Source organism: Panthera onca, chromosome A2 (genome assembly GCF_046562875.1).
Source record: "Panthera onca isolate mPanOnc1 chromosome A2, mPanOnc1 haplotype 2, whole genome shotgun sequence".
In the NCBI taxonomy this organism is placed as follows: domain Eukaryota; kingdom Metazoa; phylum Chordata; class Mammalia; order Carnivora; family Felidae; genus Panthera; species Panthera onca.
This window is the reverse complement of record NC_138340.1, coordinates 148,438,324-148,463,472: the sequence shown is the minus strand read 5'-3', so window position 1 is coordinate 148,463,472 and position 25,149 is coordinate 148,438,324. Positions and strand designations below refer to the sequence as shown.

The following is a 25,149-nucleotide window of genomic DNA, read 5'->3' as shown; positions in this document are numbered from 1 at the left end:
ATTATTAACACCGAGAGTGATTTTCTTTCTTGTGGTTGTTAGAGAACAATTTAGAAAATTGATGCTTCTGTCAAAAGTCTGGATGAGTAGGATACAGGCTCAGTCTGGATATGGCAACATTAAGAACCCCACTAACTGTAAAAAAGAGAGTCTACTTTATACTCCATTAAACTGTTATACATCATAAATAAATTATTTCAACACTTGTTCTCATCTTTATCAAGGACGATAAACAAGTCACTGTAAGGATTTTTTTAATGAATGTAATAGTGTTCCCCTCTTCTGCCTTGTGTGACTTTCTGCCTTCCCTTCTCCAAGCATCTCTTGACCTCATTAGAAACAAGTGTGTGCCTCCTGGATGGTCCCTGTCAACAAATATAGGCCTAGAATTGTTATGGGGGTGACACTGGAGGAGGTCAGATGACTCAGGGTGACTTGCTCCCGAGCTCTTCTCATTAAATAAATGATTTCGGCCACTATCCGGTGTCCCTGAATCTGTTTCCTCATCTTTCAAATGACCATAGTTACTTCAGAGGTTTGTTCTGGAAGTTCATAGAGATGAGACATGTGCTTTGTAACCTCATCAGTGTAGTCCTGTTACGTTTCTGTAGATAACGATTCCCGTAGTTGTGTTTGGCAGTGTTAACAAGGATTGGGAGATCTATATTGAGATTCCACAGTTGGACATGGGAATCCAAGTGCTGTTGTTAGTGCTTTCCCACGTTGCCCTGTTGTCTTCATAAACACCTCATGCTCCCTGACTAGATCCCTGCCCTGTCTGACCATCCATCTATCCCAGCGGTTTGCCAGAAACGCAATCAGAAAAAGTAGAGGAGGTGATGCCATTAAGGGGAACAGGATTGAATTCCTAATTTTTGGTGTCCCCAGCAATGTGGAGAACCCGGCGTCCCTAGGAGGTGGGCAATTGGTTGGTGAAGGTGGAAGGTTTGAGAGAGTTTGTTAAGGAGGATAAAAAGAGGAAAATGAGGCTGTGGTTGAAGAGATGGAATCTCCAGTTACAAATCTATGTAGACAAGCAGAGCACCTGTAGAAAGAACCCCAGTCTAGGAGTAGCTGTTCCAATGAGTGGCTGATGGTCTCAGAGGGGATGTTTTGAAGAGGACAAGGAAAGGCATTGATGTGAGCTGAAGTGTGGTTATGCTGAGCAGCAGGGAGTCTTAGCAGAGGGAGCATAGCTGAGGATGGCCTCGGGAGTGGTGCATAGATAGGGATGCCTAAGCAGTAACTGCAGCTAGTCCCCCACCCCCACTCCCACCGTGTGAAGTTGTAAGGAATCTAGTGCCTTCTTTTAAGTACTGTCGTCGAGGATGACTACAAAGGTAAGAACTGGTGTTGTAAGTAGTGACATTGGCCACTTCTTATGTTGGATATAGTCACAAATTTGAGGAAAGAATCCAAAGAATTGCTGCCCCATCATAATCTTTTTGGTTTGAACACACAGAGCATGATACCTTTAGCAGATGGAATCATGTAAGAAGGGATGAAAATGGGCCCGCCTAAAAGTAAGGCCCACCTTTATGATTGGGAAGCATCAGCTTTACATTATTTTGAGAGGATATTCGTCATTGAGAAATTGGCTTCTCTGGTTGTGTTTGAACTGGATCTTACCTGTGGAGTCTGGGGTCCTTAAGAGTTCCCCTGCTGTCTTCTCTAAAAATGGAAACTGACAGGGTAAATGCAAAATACTTTGCTCATTGAATTTGGGTACTAATAAGAATAATAAAACTGTATGCTTTTTTCCTTATGCCCCCATTTTTAGCCCTATTGATGCCTATTGAGTGTGTGTGTGTGTGTGTGTGTGTGTGTGTGTGTGTGTGTATTTTTTTTTTTGACCTAAATTGTTTCTTAGGTAAGAATTTTACAAGCATTACTTATATTAGTGGTAACGGCGGAGCTGGAGAGTATTGCTTCTTCTCCATGACACTTGGCGAGAACCAGGAATAGTCTAGTGGAACTTGTGACCCTTTCCAAGGCCATGGCTTTTGTGGCTTGCAGGTGTCAGCCCTTACATCTCCCTGAGCTGATAGACTGGTTTGGTGATCTACTGGCTGTCAGGATTTCTTCTGATAGCTTTATGGAATGGATCAGTGAGTATAACCTCAAAGAATTTGCACGTGGAATCTTCTTCAACACAGTAAGAGTTCAAGACTCTCAGAACCCCACAGTGGTGTCCAGCTCACTCCTCTGCAACAGATAGAAGGCTTTGGGGCAACTTTAGCTGGTTAACACCATGATGGACAAACTGGCCATAGGTTGCACCCTTAGGCACTGAGCGTTTGCAGCCACCACATTGCACATGAATCTTGGCCTTGTACCCCAGTCTTCATTCTTTATTGGGCCAGGCTGGGCGGGGGGCCTCTGTGGGACGCACCACAGAGAGCCGGTGGTATTGGCAGCTGAGCACTCTGAGAAGAAAATGCATTACATTGGATGGCTTCTTCCTCCATAGCTTCTGGATGTACATGTAGGTGCCCATCTTGGCTTTCCTATGAGCTGATGGCTCTGCCAGATGGAAAGGCTTGACTATATTTCTTAACATGTTTGGTTATTTGCTCCACCAGTCCATGGAAGATGCAACAAATCCCAAGACTGGAGTGAATAATGGAATCTGTAAATTGGAAGCCATCACTGTGATCCTGGGAGAAATGACTGCTAACTGCTTGATATTGAAGGAAAAGACACAATATAGAAAGTAAGAAATGTATGAAAGTGCTTCAGTGGTGAATGTTCCTTAAAATTTTTTTTTATCGTTTATTTATTTTTGAGAGGCAGAGAGAGACAGAGCACAAGTCGAGAAGGGACAAAGAGAGAGGGAGACACAGAATCCAAAGCAGGTCCAGGTTCTGAGCTGTCAGCACAGAGCCTGACGCAGGGCTGGAACTCATGAACTGTTAGATCACGACCTGAGCTGAAGTCAGACGCTTAACTGACTGAACCACCCACGTGCCCCTGGTGAATATTCCTAATGATGGCCTTGATTCATCCATAAAGCAAAACAACTTGGAAGCACTTCACTACTTTCTGTCCAATTGCCTGTAAGGAGACAGGGAAATGAAATACTCCGAGGAAAGATTTCCTTTACAGATGGCCACAGATTTAATCAGGGATTTAGGATGCATGAAGATAGAAGCTTCAGTTATATAGAAAATGCACTTAAATGGAGCACTTTATTTCCCAGGGATGCCAGATAATTGAGTTATACCTAAAATCTTGAACTGTCTGAATAACACACATTCATACACACATCTAGCTTCTGTGTGCCAAGAGGTGTTAAATGGTTTGAAAACTGTAATTAAATAGCTGAAATTCTGCTGCAAAACCACTGTAAGCATTGCCTCTTGTAGTATTTCAGTATTAAGTGCTAAAATTTAATCTGGGTAGCTGTGACTAATCTACTCTCTATTTGTAACACATTCAAATTAAGAGGTGTATGTTCTTGTTCATGTACTTTCTCATTAGCACTAATAATGCTAATGGGAGTGACAAATGTATTCTGTTTCTGCTTTCTATCACTCACACCTTTTAGATAGCTAGCTCCTTAGAGGAAGTAATTTTCCATGTGATACATTTGTGGAGCTGTGTGTTTACTTAATAGTTTACCTCAAAAGAGAATATGTCCATAGGGACTACTTATTAGTTGATGGGCTCCTGGGAAAAGAAATTTGAATTAATCAATTTGAACCGTGGAAGAAATTATGATGATAATTAATATAAATGAGAATACCACAAACTCATTTGTTCCAATATATCTTTCAGGGTTGTTGTTGTTGTTTTTTTTTTTTTTTTTGGTTTGTTTGTTTTGTTCTGTTTTTTAATTTATTACGAGACTTCAAGGGTTTTTTTTTTTTTTATCCCCCAGACTCTTGACTTTGATGCTTGAGTATACCCTATTCATTTCTCCTCTCCAAACCTTCCTGTTTGTTCAAAAGACTCTTTAATGTTTAAGCGAGTGAGTGACAGTTCTCAGTATTTGAAACAGTGCAAAGCCCTCTTCTTTTTGTGAGTACTCATCTCATTAAGGGTTAGTATGCTTTGTTATTATATTCCCTCCACCATCTTAGCAAATCCTTTCTTTCTTTCTTTTTTTTTTTTTTTTTTTAATGTTTATTTTTGAGAGAGAGTGAGAGCGTGCATGCATGAGCAGGGGAGGGACGGGGTTGGGGGAGACAGAGGATCTGAAGCAGGCTTTGTGCTGACAGCAAGAGAGCCTGATGCGAGGCTCAGACTCACGAACCGCTAGATCGTGACCTGAGCTGAAGTCAGATGCTTAAACGACTGAGCCACCCAGGCGCCCCAAGTCCTTTCTTTTTTGAGAGATCCAGAATGGGATCTGTGCAGGGATAGCCTGCTGTTAACCAGGTTTCCTCCTGCTTTCCCCAGCCCCCAACTCTCACACACTCATTCATGTTCACTGCACCCCATGCCTCATGGGAACGGTGGCTGTGCAGTCCACAGCTCGGGCTCCTCTTTCAGAGGAGATTCATTGATCTCCCCAAACCAAATTCCAAGTGGAACAGCCCATTTTCAAGTTGTGTACAGTCTGTATTTCTGTCTTGTCTTGATGGGTTACTCAGATTGTTTTCTTAGGCTCTGGAAATAGCTGTATCAAGTGTGCAATGTCACATGGGGGAAAGAGTGTGAATCCCTACCATTATTAACTTTATGTCCTTGGGCAAGTCATTTAACATCCACAAGCCTCAGTATTTCCATCTGTTAAGTAGAAATAATTAATAGCCATGATACCTACTTCACAGAATGATTGGAAACATCATAGGAGATAATGTACATGAAAGTGCCTTGTAAGTTTTTTAGAAAGGGATATAAACCAAAGACAATTATTTACTATTTAACAGTTAGAAAGAGAGAAGAACTGTGTTGGCAGGTCTCTAAAATGCTATGAATTTTCTTAACTTGTTGAAGGTATTTGCTAGGAATTCTTTTTTCTGTCATTTTATAAAACCACTGATATATTGTTTTTAAGTAACAGATTTTTAAGGAATTAATTTCCTTAATGGCAGTATGCTGGGTAAGTAAAACACTTGACAATAATAAGGTACTTCGAAAAGGCAATGCCCTTTGACAGATGAAAGATCAGCCAGTCTCTTTATGTAGCACAGTGAAGAAATACTAGCCACCAGATTAAATCTTAAAGACTAATCGTGTTTCACTAATTATAAGAGCTCGTTTATATTTTGGATAAACTGCTGTTGGTAAACATTGGATTATATTATATTAGCTCACGGAGCTGATTGCCAGCCCCAGAATAAGCGTAAGACTTACTAAAAGCTTTCATCAGTGGCTTGAAGTCGGTAGGCACCACTGCCTAATATTTCAGTTAGCGTGGAAAGGCAGGTAATGACATTATGAATACATTTATAATGCAGGCCAATTTCTTCTAAAATGCATGTAAGTATTATTACTTTACCAGGAGTCTGTGAAATATGATTTATTTAATGCATTTCAGCCCCCATAATATTAAGATATAATTGAGATGCGAAGTAAAAAAAAAAAAAACAAAACTGCATGCAGTTGGTATGGTACATGAATCATAGACTAAATTGCTTGTAATTTTAAAGGCACTTAGAGAAATTGTGAAATTTATATAATGCATTCTTATATTTGGAAAAGGTTATAAGAACAATAGTCTGGTTATTTTAGTATTTCAGTCCTAAAAATAGGACTTTTGAATTATTATTAAACCTGGGATAGCCATATTCGTGAACAAATCCAAAAGTCTTTGTGTCCACTTCTCATTAAATAATTTTTGTGAATTTTTCCTTTAAACATCTCCTATTTAGCAGAGTAGTTGAGCAGCACATGATTTCTATAAAGGCCATAATCTAGTTTTTATAAACTATACAACTGATGAATGACAACATAAACGTTGCCAGCATGTTTAGAAGGGAATCAGTTAAATGGTACTTGGAATTTTGATGATTATTGCTTTGAAAAGACTGAAAATCACAGGTCTTGGCTTATAGTTTAATTACTTGCTTAACAATTGCTAGTGATTCACTAAATCACAAGGCTTCCAAACAAATAACATCAGTAACTGCCGCCATGCCTGAGCAACTCCAATTTTCTTGACAATGGCTACCAAACTGTGTTTAGCCTAATAGAAACTGTTAGTTTAACAGCAAGCAATAGGAGTTTCAAGTGTACCATTGATGAGATGCCAGCGAATTGAGTGCTTTACCAGTGGTAACACTTGTGTCGAGAACAACGTCAGCATGTTTCATCAAGACCAGTTGGAGAAGCGAATATAGTAATTATCCACCTACCTTTTTGATATTGGATTTAATAATTACGAGCACTGTCCAGCTTTTCAGGGCTTCTAATTAATATAACTGATTCTTAAGAACGCAGCTTGCGGTTCCTCACCGTTTGAATAAGACTGGGCAACAGGTCAAGCTTAAGGTCCTTCGTACCTTTGGGGGCCAGGGTCAGAACTCCTGGTGGCAGTTTAAAAGAAGAGCAAGATTCAGGTGTCCTGGTGAGAGAATTTAATTTGTGCCTTTATTGACCTGTGCTCTCTTTCTTTGCCGTGTCTTAGCTTGGTGGCATTTCTGTGAGTTAGTGACTCTTCCGTCGTGCCCTTTTGCAGTGGCAAGCTCTTTATTTCAAGTAGATTCTCCCAGAATTAAAAGAGTTCCTCATTTTTCACTTATTTAGAGCCACAGTCTTGCTCGCATGAGTTACCTTAACCCCTGTTCCTTAGTATTTTACCACTGAAATCGTGGGAAAAAAACGTTATCAGACCTACCTTTAAGCAGTGATGATAATGGTACTTTATCGAGCGCTCAGTCGTACCAGGCTCTGTGCCAAGAACTCCACATATATTTTATATAATTGTTATAGCATGAGGTGATAGTATTACCGCTCCTATAAGATTGGAGTAACTGAGGCTTAGAGAAGTGAAGTAATTTGCGCATAGTCACCAGGCAATCACTTTGGCCCCAGACCCATGCTTGGAGCTACTATGGATACCATCCCTGTAGTATAAATGTGCCCTCTTAATTTGTGAACAGGACTTATTTAGGTGTGATGCTATGTAAAATATGGCCCTCCCTGGTGTAGATGGGTTTTTAATTGTGTCCTACAATAATACATTTTAAATTATGACCCACCGCCCACAGATAAATTAATTGAAACACAAGAAAGAATACCATATTTTATTTATTCCATTTTCTGCCTTCATCTTTTCTACTTTCTTCTGTTTCCATTTTCAAAAACAGTGGGTTTTGACCCACTAATACGATTTCACAGTCCACTAATGGGTAGCAACCTACAATTTGAAAATCGTTGCAGATCAGTGCTGGCGTTTTGGGTTCATGCTAGTGAGTGAAATCTGGGTTTCACTGGTTTCACACTTGCTTATATGCTGCCTCAGGTACTTGCACTTCTAATTTTGTTAGTTTTCTAATTTTGTGAGACCTTCAGTAGTTTTGCTAGGAGGCATTTATGAGTGATTGAATTCTGAGGATGGATTAATACCTTTCCTGAGGCTCAGAGTTTCTCCTTTGCCATTTCATCATGGTCCTTTGGGGATCCTGTGGAGTTTAGATTCAGGGTTATGCTTAGGTTGTACTTTCCAGAGGCTGCCTCCCTTTCTTTCTCAAGTTCTCTTATGCCAGGCAAGTTCATTATGGCAATTGAGGGAAACTGAAGAGGAAAAAAATGGTCTCCCTCCAGTTACACCTCTTCTGTTTTGTCTCCTGTTGTGCTGGACACTGTATACCCCCTGTGTTATTATAAATAGAATTGAGAAGGTGCAGAAATTAATCATCTTGTACCCTTTGCCAGGCAGACCTACCTAAGTACTGGCCAGAATTCAAGACTAAGGTTATTGCCCCACTTGTCTTTGCCTGGAATGAACTGGTAGCACAGACTAGGGTAACCCAGCACTAGCGTGACACGTGGTACCCCCATCCTCTCATCCAGTCCCTCCTTGAATCAGCAAATTTGGGTGCCTCCTCCGTGTCAGAAGGCTCCAGGGCTATGATGGGGAGTGTGATACACACGGTGCTCCTTTTTTTGAGTTTACATACTAGTGGGAGACAGACGATACATAAGACATGCAGTCAATATTGGAGGAGCTATGATATGGAGTGAGATGATGGAGCCTTGCAGCCTGCAGCATTTCTCCACTTGTCTGTGCCCCATCCCCAGGACTGTCAGTTTTGCCAGTACCCACAGATCCTCGAAAGAGACGCAGAACGTGTAAGTCAGAGGCCACCGTGGGCTTTTCATTTGTGAGAGGCCTGTAACTCAAGGGGAGACTGTTGAGGGGAATGGGGCCAGAGTGGTCCCTGGAGCAGCAGCATCATTTTTTCTTGTTAAACGCAGACTCTCTGACCCAGCTCAGACCTACTGAGGCAGAATCTGCATTTTAACAAGATCCCCAGGTGAATATGCACATTAAAGTTTGAGAAGTACTCTTAGAGTCGTGGTATTTCTCTACTTGGCTATGTAGAGAAATAAGAGTTGGGCACGAGAAGTCATGGCCAGCAGAATGCTATTTTGTCACACCTTTAAGCATCAACAAGGATGTCAGATGCTGCTGCTTTTACTCACTTCTCTTACTCCCAGCAAGACCGAGCAGTGCACCCTATCCTGTCCTTTTGATATCTCCCTCCCCACAACTGGAATGGACTACCTGAAGTTAGTCCTCAGCCAGCATCATTCAGAAATCCCACTGGTATGCTGTAGTTCCATGTATATATGCCCAGCACCTGCCCTCTTGTGTCTCCTTGCACCCACAGGAGGGCCCTTTTGCCTGTGGCCCCCTTGCCCATAGACTCTCTTGCCATATGTATGCCTGTGTGCCATAAACCTTTGAAATACTTGTGATCTTTGGCTCAGCTGTGTGGTGTTTTGACCTCTGGTATCTTTTGAGGGAAGGAAATCCAGATGTGGACCAAGTCAGACTAGGGCTTTACATTAAAAAAAAAAAAAAAAAAAAAAAAAAAGGAATCTCGATTCTCAGATATCACTCCAAACCAATGAAATCCATGTTTCTGCAGGATGGGACCTAGGATGTGGCAGTTTTTCAAAGCTTCCAGGTGATTCCAGTGGGCAACCAAGGTTGACAACCTCCTCTCTAGAGGAAAAATATCTTTTATATAGGGCCCTAGAACAATTTAGAAGCTACCTATGATAAATTCTGACTGATGCTTTCAGTGTCCATCATTGAAGTACACCCTTGTTGTGCAGATACAGATGTGTGTAGCATGCTGAGTGCACACCTGTAGAATTGCTTGGGCTCGTTCTTGTAAAAACGTGGCAGAGTTGATGGCAGCAGAACGGAAAGCTACCAGAGTTGAATTTGAGTCAGCACAATGAGACTGACATCAGATCCTGTGGAAAATATAACACTTGTGACTCAGTTGATAGATGAATAATAGCACTTTTGCATTTGAAAAATCACAGTTCTTTTGAACGTTTAGGATGTTCTTGCCTACCGTTGTTGTCTGTCTGTTTCACGCTTGTGAAACTCATCAAGACCCAGGGTTATATCTGATTCTGAAAAGGAAAGCTGTAAGTCCCAAACTTCCACATTCTGGAAGGGTTTCATGTCAGAAAACCTTGCTTTTGCCTTTTGCTTTTTCAGATGACACAGAGCAGAAAGGATCAGCGGGGAGTCCCTCAAAGCCAGAAGATTAAATGGAATTAAGAGAAGGTATTCTGAGGCAGGACACAGTGGCTAGATGAAGGGACTCCAGGGGGAAGATTTTGAGGTCCTTAGATTTTATGACGTTTTCATAAGCCAGGGTGATAAGCTGTGGCTTGGAAGAGAAACTCAGGTGGAAAAATTGAAAGGAGGTCCTTAAAATTTTGTAGGATGTAAAAAAGAGAAATTTTAGCGGATAAGTTTTGCGTGCCAGTAATGAGCCTGATCTGAAATAGTGTCCTTCCAGCACTTTGATATGGGTCTATCAGTGGTCTGCCTTTGACGTTCAGACCCTGCATGAGCCGCCTTAACTTGTGAATCCTGACTAAAAGGGAACAGTTGGAGATGGCAGGTTCTGTGCTCATGTACGAGAGTGATGGGCTCCCGAGTTGTGCTGGCCAATAAGCAGTTCCTTCCAGGGTAGAGACCAAGGGAAGTGCCTTGCTTTTGCTTTGTCTTAGTGCCTGCATGTCTTTGACAAGTGAACAATAAAATGTACTGTTTGATTTCAGACTGTCTTGCTTCTTTCCTGTGTCCCTCCTGCAATCTTTCTTTTTCATGTCACATTACACAAGGTGCTTTTCACCTCTCTTTCTTGACCCTGGGTTCCAGTGTTCATTGGTCGCTCTCACCCAGGATGTGCTCTAATTGGCAAAACTGTAACCTGGTGGCAGCAGTTCGCTATTTCAGTTTCCTAATTGGTGTCAGGGGCTGCTGGTGGAGCCCAGCCATGTGGGATTGATTGATAGATCGGCCGCTGTGACCGCCAAGCTTCCGTCTGACCAACAGGTTTATTGCTTTTGAAACCAAAAATTAAAATGTTAAATATATCCTACAGTGTTCATAGTGGGTCTGAAATGAAATCAGCTATTCATCATTAAGGAACACTTTCAATGTTACCTAAAGGTCCCTTGGGTTTGCAACTCGAAATTTTGTTCTATTTCTAACTCACAGCTGGCTGTTTTCTTGCTTTCATAATGCAGTGTAAAGCTGCATTATATTTCACACTGCCTGCTGCACAGTGGGTTTCTTCTTTTCAGAAGTAAGGCAGACATGGTGTTAAATGTGTGTGTGTGTTGGGGGTTGGGGTGGCATTGAAGATACTCTTCTTATAAAACTTGAAATGTACAAGCTCGTTTACATTGGTCAGTGAGAATGTAGATTGTTAACTGTGAATCATAAGAAAAAATGAAAGCTGCTTTTTCAAAAGCTATTTCATGTAATTGACATTTACGTTGAAAGTATAACTGAGCATTTAGGTATAGGAGTGTAATATAATGACTGTTTACCCAAATTAATGCCTGAAGTTACAGAAGGCTACAAAATACTGCATTTAAAAAATTTTGTTTCTTAAATGTTTTATTTATTTTTGAGAGAGACAGACAGAATGAGAGTGGGTTAGGGGCAGAGAGAGAGGGAGACACAGAATCCAAAGCAGGTTCCAGGCTCTGAGCTGTCAGCACAGAGCCCAACGCGGGGCTCGAACCCACAAGCTGTGAGATCATGACCTGAACTGAAGTCAGATACTTAACCGGCTGAGCCACCCAACGCGGGGCTCGAACCCACAAGCTGTGAGATCATGACCTGAACTGAAGTCAGATACTTAACCGGCTGAGCCACCCAGGTGCCCCTACAAAATACTGTATTTTAAAATCTAGTTTAATATTTCGTGATTAACATGTTATATTTCAGTATGATAAAGCAATGCATAATCTTAAAGAGATAAAATATTACCAGTGAGCAGACCTCTTTGATGTTTTTGTCTCATCCAGTTTCTGTTGCCAGTACTTAATCATTTATAGCAGCATTTCTTTTGGAGAAAAAATTCAATCTTTATCAATATACATTTTGTTTTAAAACATTCTAGTAATGCTGTCTTATGTTTGTTTGCATAATACTGGTTTTCCAAAGAACTTTCGTATATATTATCTCTCTTGGTCCTTTGGATACCCTCAAATTAAAGAATTCTTATTTTACATTTTATTGAGGAGGGGACTGATAATCAAAACATTAGGTGGCTTGGTGGAAATCACTACTACCACAGAAGTGACTGAGTCATGGCTTGAACCAGCCCTTGACATTCCTTGTCTAGTGTTTTCCCACATTAATATAGTGCTTTCTATGTGCTGAGCGTTACATTAGTGCTCTTGGCATTACAAAGATGACTCACACTGTTTTGTTTTTTGAGGAGTCTCCATAATGTTTTCTAATGTGGCTGCACCACTTTGCATTGGGAGATTTTCTTTAAAGAGGTTGATGTATTTGGGAGTTAAGGGAAGGAGCCCCAATGGCAAGAGAAGGATCAAAAATGCAAGAAAGGTGGTGATAAATTGATAGAGCAAAATCTCAGAAATTGGGGAGTACACCCAAGTTTAGAGTTGAGGGTCTTCCTCTCCAGAGTGAGAGAAGGAGGAAAGGAAGGATCATGTGAGGAAATGTAAGCTGAAGGGAGAGAAGTTTGCAGCCTAATGGCCTCCATTTTCTCAGTGACAGGATTTACTGAGATTCTACATTCTTCTGTGTGAATGCCGAGTCGATTTATTCTTTAGAGTAGGGCTCTGAAGCAGCTAAGGTGAACATGGTCAGGTGAGAGGCGATGGAATTCCCAGTCCAGTGTCCTGAGCAGGTGCATCTTCATTGCTAAGCAGATGTTGATGCCTCTTACCTGACTCGCTTGCCCCCTTCCTGATACCTCTGTCCCAACTTCAGCTTTTGCTCATGTCTCCCAAACTTCTTTTTGTTTTTCTTCCTTATCCTTGATTTAATTCTCTTCCATGTTCTAGTTCTTCCTTCTTGCCTGGGCCTGCCCTCCTCCCTTAGGATACCTTCCTCGTCAGGCCTCCAGCTAAAGATCCTAGTCTAGTCTTTCTGTGGGACTCTTCTGCAAGTTCTGTGCTTCTTAGAGATAAAAAGGCTGAAATTGCTTCATGGGTCCTTTTCTCAACTGTATCAATCAATAGATTTGCTATATGAATACTTACATATGTTAGAAGATCCTTCAGGATATGGATATCGTTGACTTTAGGGGTACATTAAGATACTTCTTGTGAAGGATGAAACCTTTTAAAAAAGTTAAAATGAAGTCTAAAATGTATCTGACAGATTGGTTTTTCTATCAGATGGACTGCGTTTTTCTTGCCAAAACATACTTTCGAGTCTTACTGAAGGGTGAGTTCTTCCAGTGCTTCTGAAATCTGTTCTGACATTGGAAATGGACATCCAATTCCAAGAAGAGCCTTACATTAAAGATTGCCAATTTCAAACAATTTAATAGATACATAAGTGATAGAGCTATTTTAACAGTGTCTTTCAGCTTTTGAAAAATACCACTTGTTTTAGAAATTCAAGCTGTTTTAAACCAGTTGCTTCCACGCAGCTTGGCGGTAGCTGTTAGACCCTATTATAAATGCTTCAGCAAGGTTCAGTGTTGTAATCTTGGAAGGGGCTGAAGTTGGTTACATATTTGATCAAATTACCAGGCACCTATCTGATTAGAAGCAGAGTTTGTTGATGGCTGGCGAGAGGTTAGAAATGAATAGAGAGTTTCCAGGGACTTGGTGTGTATCTTAAGAGTAAAGGAGATTTCCCATTTCACTTCATTGTGGCTAATAAAGGCAGCTGGGGAAGGGGCCAGAAGCATCAGCAGTTTGGAGAAAATTTATGATTTTCCATGAAACTACTGTTCATACTACATTTTAGGGAAACGGGCTAACATCTGTTTCATTGTTGTAGTGGGCTCTTTACTGTCTGTGGTTCTAATCTGGGGGTTGTGGGCTTCTGTGTAATCTGTGGGAATGTATGTTTTAATAAACTGTACTCCCTAAATTTCTGTCATACTTCAGATTCTAATCATTAAGTCCGTATCCCATAATACATAGAACTGCTCATAAAAAGACGAATCAGTAGAGATGATTGATAAAAGAGTACGGGCACTGACATTTTATTACCCGATGTTATTTATTATACTGATATTTTGTACCTGTGTCTCAAAGGCACAGCTTGCAATGCATTCACACACATCATCTCATTTGCTCGTCACAGATTCCTGTGAGTACTTCCTGTTCAACCTCTGTACTCTCTCTTTACAGTCTCATCACACCCATGGCTCCAGCCATCAGCCATAGACCAATAACTTCAGAATGTATATTCTCAGGCTGTATTTTTCAACATGTAACATTTAACCAGTGTTCTCTTCTCACCCGCTAACTTCAGCAGAAACTGCTGTTCTCTTTCTCAGTGAGTGAGACCGCCATCTATATCCGAAATCTGGTTGTCCTCCTTGCCATTCCCGTCTCCTCTTCCACAGTCCACTGATTCCACTTCCTTAAACCTCTGGAATCCAAACCTGCCGCCACAGACCTTGTCTGGGTCTTCATGACATTTAGCCTGTATCTCTGAAAGCATATCCCAGGTAGTCTGCCTCCGTGTTCCATGTGGCCTCTGGAGTGGTTTGGTTTGTCTCAGATGAAACTCTGATGTGTTACTCCCATGCAAGAAGTCCTGCAGCAGCTCATCTTGGTCTCCAGGTAAAGCTGGAGGCTCAGTATGGTAGCAAGGCGTATCTTCATAGTCTGCCCCTGCACGGTTTTGCCACGTCATGTTTGGCCATATTTCTGAGTGTGGCATAGACACCACTGCCCTGAACCGTTGGTAGGTTGCTGACCCTGCCATGTACTTTCATGCTACCACCCCTCCATGCTTTAATGCCTTTGCTTGCAAATACGCACGTACGTCTTTTCCATATTGACACTTTCTTGAGCCCCATCTTTTGGAACCATTTTTTGTTAATGTTTCTCCATCTACTGTGAAATTTATTATCCTTCTTCTGTGTTCCCACTCCACTTTCCCAGCAGATGTGAGCTTTTAGAGGACAGGGGCAATGAGGTGAACATCTGTTTCTCCAGCACCTTGTGTCATCTGGGACACTTAGGAATGTCATGGATGTTTGCAGAGCATTGCACAGGTCTGAGCCTACACACATATCATATCAACTTATTCCAAAAGTTCTTCTAGTCTAGAACTTGTATTCCACTTCTGTATACACCGATTCCTAAAAATGTAAGTTGTGATTCAGCTGACAAAATCATTGACTTTGTTGAGTTATTCTCTTGGTTAAAAAAAAGTATCCTTTTGGCTAAAAAACATTTAGGGGTGCCCGGGTGGCTCAGTCGGTTGAGCATCCAACTTCAGCCCAGGTCATGATCTCACAGTTCGTGAGTTCGAGCCCCGCATCGGACTCTGTGCTGCCAGCTCAGAGCCTGGAGCCTGCTTCGGATTCTGTGTCTCCCTCTCACTCTGCCCCATCCCCATTCATGCTCTGTGTCTCTCTCTGTCTTAAAAATAAAACATTAATAAAAAAATTTAAAAAAAATTTAGAATAAGAGGGCGCCTGGGTGCCTCATTTGGTTGAGTGTCTGACTCTTGATTTCAGCTCAGGTCATGATCCCAGGGTTGTGGGATCGAGCCCCATGTCGGGCTCTGCGCTGAGCATGGAGCCTGCTTAAGACACACTCTCTCTCTCTCTCTCTCTCTCTCTCTCTCTCTCCCCCTCTCCTTCTGCCTCTCCCTCTCCTTCTCCCTGTCTCTCCTTCTTCCCTTCCCCACTCATTCTCTCTTTCTCCTCTCTCCCTCTCCCTCTCCCTATCTCTCCTTCTTCCCTTCCCCACTCATTCTCTCTCTCTCTCTCTCAAAATAAGAAAAAAGTATTGATGATAAAACAGTTTGTTAGTATGGCATTAATATGGCTGGGTGCTGATAGGCTGTGCCATAGGTGAAAAATGTCAGCCACAGATGTTTTTAGAGATTTCTATAAATAACACAAACTCAGTAAAAAACTTCACTTTACTAAACTGAGGGGCTAGCTAGGGGAACTGTGTCCCCTGTGAATAATGCATTTAATTAAGTTCAATTTTAATGTTTAAAGGCAGCAACTAGACAAATTTATTACTCCCAATATTTATATCTTACAAAGTAGTAAATTGTAGCTGGAAAGCAGTAATAAAATGCAGTCATTTTGAAATGGATTCCAGAGTCACAGTAGTGCAGGGTTAATCCATGATGTACCGTGCTTTCTGCTTGCAACTTTGCAGCATAATCGGGTTCTTTTACGATTAATCTCACTTAAATGAGAAATTGTCTCCCACCCATTTGTTAGATTAGAATCTCTCCCCTTTCTAGTGGAGGCTGAAGTGATTTTCCTTACATCCTTTCTTTCTGCTTGGCTCCTCGCTCCACTCCGTTATTGGTATTATTATCTCATAAGGATTGTTTTGTGTTTTGAGAATTTATTTTTCCCCTCCAAAACTCCCCCACCCTGTTCCCTTCCGAACAGATAAATTCAAAGAAAGAATAGTCCTTCTTTCATCCATTATAAATGATTTTTCATTTGAGCATATGTCATCTTGCTTTTTTGTTACAATGAAGATCAAAGGGGTACAGGTTCACCACTAGTATTCAGCAGTTCTTTTCAGTTCTGGGCCTTAAAGAAATAGGATCTAGTTTAATTTGTTGCAGCCTTAGATCTCTCTCAAGGCATGTGGCACTCAGATGGCTGGGCATGACTGCATGCTGTGTGTGTGTATGTGTGTGTTAAAGTGAGCGAGCTGGACATTTGGTATTTCATGTGCTTTGCAATGCATATCCCAGAGATAACGCATCTCAAAGGAATGCATTTGTGTGGAAATACTACTTGCTTCTATCTAACCCAAGTTGGGAGTCCTTTAAAGATCCTCATTTAAAAATATCCACTCCACAGTTTGAAGTCTGGTGTCATAGGAATTTTGGATATTCGACACTTGCTTGGCTTTTTCTTTCTTTTTTTTTTAAGAGCTGAGAAAAACGAAAAAAAAAAAAAAATTCAATTCCTTACTCTGACCAAAGCCAGTATGTCCCTTTTACATGATGACCTCTCAGTTGTTTGTTGTCTCAATTTGGAGTATTGGTGGGTGAGATGAGGAGAGTTAATCATTACCTATATTTCAAGCCAGGAATAATAAATTGCACTTAAATAACTGTGAGACAGTGACAGATTTATAAATTAAAAACAATTGAGCTGTTTTTAAAGTTTATTTATTTTCAAGAGAGAGTTTATTTCAAAAGTTGATTTATTTTCACGTGCGAGTAGAGGAGGGGCAGAGAGAGAGGGAGGAGAATCCCAAGCAGGCTCTGGGCTGTCAGTGCAGTGGCCGATGTGGGGGTTGATGTCACGAACTGTGAAATCATGACCCGAGCGGAGATCAAGAGTCAGACACTTAACCGATTGAGCCACCCAAGTGCTCCAACAACTGAGCTATTTTTAAACACTGTGCTTTTAACTTCATTCTGCCTTTATGTCATGTATTGTGAGACTATAATTGGATGATATTAGAGTAAAACATTCCCCCAAAGCCTATTGAGGCTTATTCTGATCATTCTTAGTTTTCGAAATTTCCACATAATATATTCCATATTTCACTAAAACCAGGCCTCTTTTTCCAAGTCTCGTTATTGTCACCTAATCTCACCCTTGTCAGTCATCTGAATGCTGATAGTTCTTGGGGCACCTGGGTGGCTCAGTTGGTTAGGTGTCTGACTTCGGCCCAGATCATGATCTTGTGGTTCATGGGTTTGAGTCCCACGTTGCGCTCTGTGCTGACAGCTCAGAGCCTGGAGCCTGCTTTGGATTCTGTGTCTCCCTCTCTGTCTCTGCACCTCGCCTGCTCATACTCTGTCTCTGTCTCTCAAAAATAAATAAACCTTAAAAAAAATTTGGTTTTTAAATGATGACAGTTCTTTTCTTCTCATCCGTTATTTCTCCATTTGTGGTCAAAGTTCCATTCTTCTAGTTACCTTGACTATTTACTCCAAGGTTTGTAAGCCAAATGTTATTCTTTTGGTTCTAATGAATTGCATAGTTTATCCATGTTGTCTGCAAAGGATTACAGGATTCTTCAGAAGTCTAATACCCATTCATTTATTGCATACAACTAATAAATACTTCAACACTTCAGCTATGTACCTTGTGCTTAATTATTCCTGCTCATTCCCTAAGTCAAATTGAACTTTCCATGTATCTGTTTCTTTTTTGTCTTTGGGTGAAAAAAGTGTGTAAACACTTCTTCCAAAGTCTGAAGATCAAAAATTTTTCTGGTTGTTGAGGGAGGGCTATCTCCTGTTGACAAGTTATACTTGAAAAGGTGTGTTTATCTGGATGTAAAACTTGGGTTCTGATTTTTTTATCTTATTTTACATGCAATTTTATGAATAAGGATCTGAAGGCACATAAAACTCATGTATAATCAGGTTTAGAGACCCTGACACCCCCATTGCTAAGAATTAAAAATTAAATCTTACTTGAAATCAATACTTTGTTTTAACTGGTTACATTTGCCAGAAATCTGGCCACTGCATAAATGGAATAATTAAAAAAATTTTCTCTCTGAATATTTTACATATTTATTTCTATCTATATCTAGTCTTATCTATTCTATCCATATGGAAAAAGCAGGTTTGGAGTGTCCAGTCACATACAAATCTGCCTATAAATGGGTAACCACATTCCAACTGTGTTGAAATATAGACATTTAAAACCCACCAGAATATCAAATAAACTTTTGAAAAGGATTATTATAAGTTTTCTTGGTAACTGGAGAAAAGAAAATTATTAGAAGATTCTTTTGATGCATTTGAGCTTTGAATGTCTGTTATGGCATGTGTTTGAAAGCTCTTTGTTTTGTTCTCATTTAAGTGAGACATCATTCCGATTATTTTGAATTCGCATTCTAAATGGCTCTTTGATTTTGGTTTTCCTTCTTGACCATTTTAGATTCTGCCTCATGTGGGAATAAATAAGTTTTCTCATAAAGGTTTGTGTGTAAATTCTTTTTACGATATACCTTAATATGTTTATCCAACAACATTTAGCACATTATGGGTGGCATGGGCTTGATACAGCATGACTATTTGAAATGATGTTTCCTCATTATCGGTTGAGGGATATGATTTTTAAAAACAGATAGTTGCTTTTCTGGTAGCTTCCCCATATTTAAAATACAGCGTAGCAGTTTATAAGGTTGAGAGTCTCAGTTGTGGCTAAAATCCTGAAAATGAATGAAACTCCCTGAAAATTGGTCAAGCGACTTAGATACCAAACTCAAATAATTAGAATAATCTTAGGCCCGAGTGAAAAATGGGGGTTAGGCCTTTCAAATCAATAATGGACATTTGCTCAAAGTTCAAATGTATCATTAGTACCTGCTCGTACATTGGCCATTCCCCCCCCCCCCCTTTTTAGTATTGAGAGGAAAAGAAACAGAGTGATAGTATTGAAACTTCTTTCAGTGAGTAAGCAGAATATGGGGGACAGACCCGGCATGGACTCACAGTCATTGAGTGGCACTGCAGTGGGGTATTGGACAGTTTTCTAAATCCTTGTGGCATTTTCTTTGGTTACGGGCTTTGGGGGACATGAACCAATGACTGTTGATTAATTAGCAGAGGTGCTTAGTGGTGATGTTAGTAGTTTTGCTTGGAAGAGGTCACATTAAATGTCTGCAAACAGATTTTGAGTCAAGAGAGATTTGCTCAACCCCTTTCATCCTTCTTAGGGTATATTGGGTGCGCTCTATGAGCCCGTTTTGTACATCTCGAGCAGCTTCACTTACCTCCCTGCACTCCCCTTAAGCTGTTTCTTCTTTTCCCTCTGTCCTAACTCTTGCCTGCCAAGTTGACAAAAGGTTTTTCCCTTTCCTTTCTGCGTCCTCTTTGTGAACTTACGAAAACCAATCTAGTCAACCTCAGTTGTATGCACCCAGAAAAAATGCAGGAGTTGAGACGGTGCCTCTTCACCCTTCTGGCAACTCTTTCTAGCTGTGGGTCCTTGGGTGGTCATTTACTCTTGCTGAACCTTTGTTTCTCCTCTCAACAGAGATGTGGCTTGAAGGGATGGATTTCTCCACTCCACTGAAACTAAAATTCTGTGTCTCTGCAAGTTCCCTCTCTTCTGTAGGGAAAGGAGACTTCTCACTAACCCAGTACCATCAGCCTCTGAAACTTGGTGCTAAGAAGTCCCCTTTAGGCTTTGTAGCAGCTGCCTTTGGACTATTTTCTAATGGAAAAATACATCCGGAATTCCAAGCAATTGCCTTTGAATTTAGTCTTTGGAAGATGACTTACATAAGTGCTTTTTGTTGGTATGTGTCATATTTTTCTGTTTTGTATTTAGTAAAAGTCTTAAGCTCTTCTTAATTTCAGTGTTTATCTATAAATTGAGAGTTTTGACATCTCCTTCAAGCACGTTTTAGGTTTATTTACTTTTACTTGTAGGGTGAGCTTAATATGCAGAGACTTGTAGATTATTAATCTCATTACTTTGCAAAGGAACTGTTTCAAGGGGTGAGTAGTGAAACTTGTGCTAGTACTTGGGATTTACTTGCTTTTATTACATTTCTTAAATGAAATTTCAAAGCCTGGAGGAAAGTAGTGGTGGAAGTGTATTTCAGGGATATATAATTGGCTTGAGTTCTTTGGTAGAGAAGAATTTTATAAAATTAGAGTATCATTATGAGTAGTTTGGCTTTTTGCTTGTATGTATTTATACACCCTCAAATCTTCTCAAAATTGGAGTCATAATTTCCTCAAGTATTATAATATTAAAACTAAAATATTGTTCCCTTTACACAAGACCTTTTCCTTTCTCTTGTTCTGCATCTGATTATATTCTATGAGTTTTGTTTCTGCATGGTGGTGATTTGTCATGAGGAAGCCATCAGTGATAGGTGGGAAACAGCCTCTTTCCGAGGAGCCCAGGGGAGGGTATGACATGTGGTTGCCGTTGTAACCCAAGCAGTGTCTGTTACTGTGGTTCTTGCTCAGCCGGTAAGTGTTGGTAAGTGGGCAGAAAAGAAATGATGTTTGGAATTCTCTTTCTTATTCGCATTCAGCAAGGAACATGAGCTGTATTGGGATGTATAGTTTAAAAAGCTGCTTTCATGATAAACTGCAGGGCCAGATTTAATCTGTAAATCACTTTTTAAAATGTCAAACCTGAGAACATTAAAAAAATATTGATGCCTAAAGTAAAAGAATTAAGTGAACAATGATTATATTCTTATTTTGGGACGTAACAAGCCTGTAATTCTAAGTGAACTTGAACTTGGCTAAGATGAGCCACTTGTCAGGTAGCCATATTGACCATGAAACAACTTGCTTCTAAAATGTACAAGAGCATGCTGTCACCATCCTGGAACTCCATAACAATTTTTGGTTCTCTTTTTCATGGCAACAAGTAAACAAATAAACAATAAATAAAACACAAGTTAGGAAACTATCCTCTCTATGACTCAGTTTTCTGGTGCTTAAGAATAATAAGTTGAGAGAACTTGTTGATCTTCACTGTATGTGTTTGGTCATTCAGAAAACTAGTTTTTTGTTTGTTTTTAAGAGAGAGTGTGAGAGAGGGGTAAGATGGAAGGGGGGGGAGAGAGAGAGAGAGAGAGAGAGAGAGAGAGAGAGAGAAAATCTTAAGCAGGCTCCACACTCAGCATGGAACATGACCGGGGGCTCGATTCCATGACCCTGGGATCATGACCTGAGCCAAAAGTCATACTCTCAACTGACTAAACCACCCATGCTACCCTCAGAAAACTAGGTCTGTATCTAAATCATATTTGTCTGCCTTTTGGGAGGACTTGCATGTCAGATAAACATCTTTTTTGTATATTTTCTTTTTCTGTCCCAGAGTGTCAAAGGACTGGGTTTTCTAGGTCTTTTGGTTAAGGTACCACATTTTCTGTTAGAGCAAGGATCAGCAAACTGTATCTGTAAAGGGCCAGATAGTAAATATTTTTTAAGCATTGCATGCCTTACAGTTTCTCTTGCAATGACTTAACTGTCATCGCAGCACGAAAGCAGCCGTGAACAAGTACATAAATGAATGGATGGGGCTATGTTTCAGTAAAACTTTATTTCCAAAACAAGTGGTGGGCAAGATTTGGCCCTTGGGCCACAGTTTACTGACCTCCGTGGTAGAACGATTTTTGCTCTTTGTATATTCCTCTATACAACATTGCTGCATGGGTTACCTGTGTTATAAATAAAGGGATAGATAAAGGCATGATGATGAAATGCATTTACAGTGTGCTAGCTAAAGCTCTACCCCTTTCTCACTGAAAACACCCAGAAACCCAAGGAATGAGAGCAACTTATCACAGGGATAATCTTGAATCTTCTGTGATTTGTGTAAGAGGGAAACCAGTCACAACCTTTAGTACTTTGTTAGTAGGGTCCCATTACTTGTCATACTTCTCATAGATGTGTGACACATCAGCCTGTGGCTATACATCTGTGAGAAGTGCCAGTTTTAGAAGGCTAATTCTTTGGAGTTAATGGCTTGGGTTGCATTTAGAACACAACTTGTTAAAACTGGAGCAAGACATGTCTGCTCCTCCGATAGTGTGCACATGGGCCACGGAGATCTTAGGGTGCAAAAAATGCTCTCATTATCAGTTGAGCCAAATGGTAATATGCCTTGTGTTTAATATTACTGGATTGTTCCCTGTCTTTGCTTTCTGCAAGCTAGAATTACTGCAGACTAATCATGAAAACTTGTGACTGGATTTGGGCGACTTGAAAGTTGATTTTATTGCTTCCTGGGAGGGGGTTAGATCGGTTGTCTTAGGGGATCATTTGGTCAAAAAGGGTAAACAGCTTACGTGGAATCTTCCAGGAACAAATGGAAATATATGGGATTAGAGTGAAAGCAAATGTGTTGGTGATGATTCAGCTATAGTATAACCCTTCTCTGACCTCTTCAGATTTCACCTGGTAGGTTAAACAACTTCTATTCCCTCAGATACATACTCTGTAATGTCCATGGCTCATTGGTGCTCTTGTGACTAGTAGACTTTCTAACATCCCTGTGCATTTCTTACCTGATGCTTACCAAGTTGGATGCTTACCAAGGGTATATAATGTTTGTTTGCAAGCCTATTTATGTTAGTTGTCACTTCTGCATAAATTAATTAAATGTCGTGTCATCTGTTGCTATTATATGAAAAATAAGGTGAATGCTTTGGAAAGACTCATAAATGTGATTTACTGAAAATTTGCTGTTGAGTTAGGTATGGGTATGGGTGAGAACTGTGGGAAAGATTAGGGAAGAAATCCAAGAAGGATCCTGCATGCTGATTGCTCTATGAGGGTCTTTTAGTCCTCACTCACCATTAAGGAAACCAGTTGAAATTATTGATAATCCATTATGAAGATTATGGGGAACTCAGCAGAACCATACCCAAGGAAAAGGACTCATTCTTATTTCAGACAATTGGCAAGGAATTTGTATTTAGGTATTTTATTACAACTTAATGTATAAAGTACGTAGGTATTTTTTGTTTTTCAGTCGGTGTTTTAAGTCTGTCATTTACTAGTCCTGATGGTATTGTTTCCCACGTGTGTGCCGCACCGTGCCAGAACTTTATATATGGTCTTATTTAATCCTTACAGAGCCCATTTAAGGAGTGTCTGATTGTTGTCCTCATTTTGGTGATGGAGAATCTAAGGCTTAGATAGTCTGTGTAATTTTCCCAAGGTCGAAAGCTAGTAAAGGCTAGATTTGAGATTCAGTATCTTGGTCTCCCTAACTATACCATCGCCATCCAGCAGCCAACTCAGCACTTTTGTAGTAGGTCTTTTTGAATATAGCAATAGGTAAGATCTTAACTTGTTGTCAGTTGCTAAGCTATTCCTTATTAGAATCAAAACTAGAAGTTGTCACAGAGTGAATTAGCTGTAGTGAAACAGAAAATAAAGACCAAGCTTGAACTTAAATTTTAACTATGTTAAATTTCCTGTGTTTTCTTCATTCTGGTCATCATTTCTCATTTGTTTGCTCATATACCTACTTGTAATGAATATATTGTTTTTAAATTCTTAATGCTTTCACAGGTATGATTTAATTTGATTCTTAAAAGAGAAGTAATAGGGCAGGTGTCACTAGCTTTGTTTTTTAGATGACGAAACCAAAGTTCACAGAATCTAAATAAACTGAGAGGGATGTAGAGTTTGAGTAACACACAGAAAAGATCCACATTGCAGTTAAAGAGCTGGATAAAAAAACATTTAGCTGTATAGCCCAGGTATTTAGTTAAAAGAGGAGACGTTTGAGGGGATTACCTTCTGCTAGTATGTGTAGAAGTATGATATGGAGGATTACGACTGGCTCTTTTCTAGCTACATCTGAGTATGGGATGAATTTTTTTAAGGATTCAATTTCAGCAGGAGGGATTTAGTTTAAAGACAGGAACTAGTTCTGGTAGAAGGAAAGTCTATTGGTTAATCTTCTCTATGGGATTGTGTATAGAACACTTTTAGATTCAGTCCAGATTCAGCATAATAAACTAGCCAACCCAGTGCAGAGTTGTACCGTTAGATATATTGATTTTACTTTTTTTTTGTTAAACAACAGCAGAATCATAAACGTGGGTGCAGCCCGTACCATTTGAATGCACTCATTATATACTTAGAGACTGTATTATAAATAATTTCCTACCACATTCTTTTCATTCTAGGGAAAATAAAGAATAGTGATATGAAGCTATCTATTTAGGGCAAAAGAGGCTGCTCAACAAAGTGTCACATTTATCAGTTTCTGTCTTTTCCTGCTGAATGATTTAGTTATTATTTCTAATTCTCTGAAAGAGCACTTGAAGGGTAGTCCCAGACCACAATAAACTGGTGAGGATGAAGAGTAGAGGAAGAGAGAATGGATTTAAAAATGAGAAGTATGTGAAATCAAGGGATGAGAAGTATTGTTTAACTAGATCACTGGGAAATATAGAAAAATAGGTTATGAGTAGGCAAGAGACATTGGGAGAGCTAGCTTCAGGCGGGGGCTCAAGAATTCACTGGCCTGTCCCCCATATGTCTTAATTCTGTAGTGTTAGATTCTAGAACGACAGTGCTAATTTTGACTTACCAGAGAAAAACATTTTGCTTTCTGTGAAAAATTAGTTTTATATATATCTCACACAAAGCATCACAATTTTACGTGTGCCAGGGATAATTGTGGCTTAATACCCTTTGTTCCCCATGCTCACAAAGTCAGAAATTAGAGAAGTAATGAAAAGATCGGTGAGGCATCAGTACGAGCAAAGATGCAGAGAACTAAGAATGTATTTGCTAAATCAGGAATAGGGAATTTTTTTTTCTCTGTAGTTCTACTAATTATCTGGAGGAAAGAAAGAAAGAAAGAAAGAAAGAAAGAAGAAAGAAAAGAAAGGAACCCAGCCACAAGTAAGGCGCTGGGGGTGGGACTAATGCTTCTCGGTTTTTAGAGTCAAAAGTACAACATATTCGACTTGATTTCCTTTGAACTTCAAAACAATAACAACAACTTAATGCGTTGCATACATTTTCACCCACTTAAGGGCAAGAACAAAAGTGAGGAAGAAGAAATGAGCAAAGAAAAGAGACCAGAATAGAAA

The 25,149-nt window shown here is 40.0% G+C and overlaps 1 protein-coding gene and 1 pseudogene across 3 annotated transcripts in view; one reads left to right on the top strand and one right to left on the bottom strand.

Moving 5' to 3' along the window:
• CHCHD3 (coiled-coil-helix-coiled-coil-helix domain containing 3) overlaps positions 1–25,149 on the top strand; it is a 280,744-nt gene that overhangs the window by 136,092 nt on the left and 119,503 nt on the right. The gene's annotated exons all lie outside the window — the stretch shown is intronic.
• On the bottom strand, positions 1,850–2,591 carry LOC132673600 (large ribosomal subunit protein eL15 pseudogene; annotated as a pseudogene).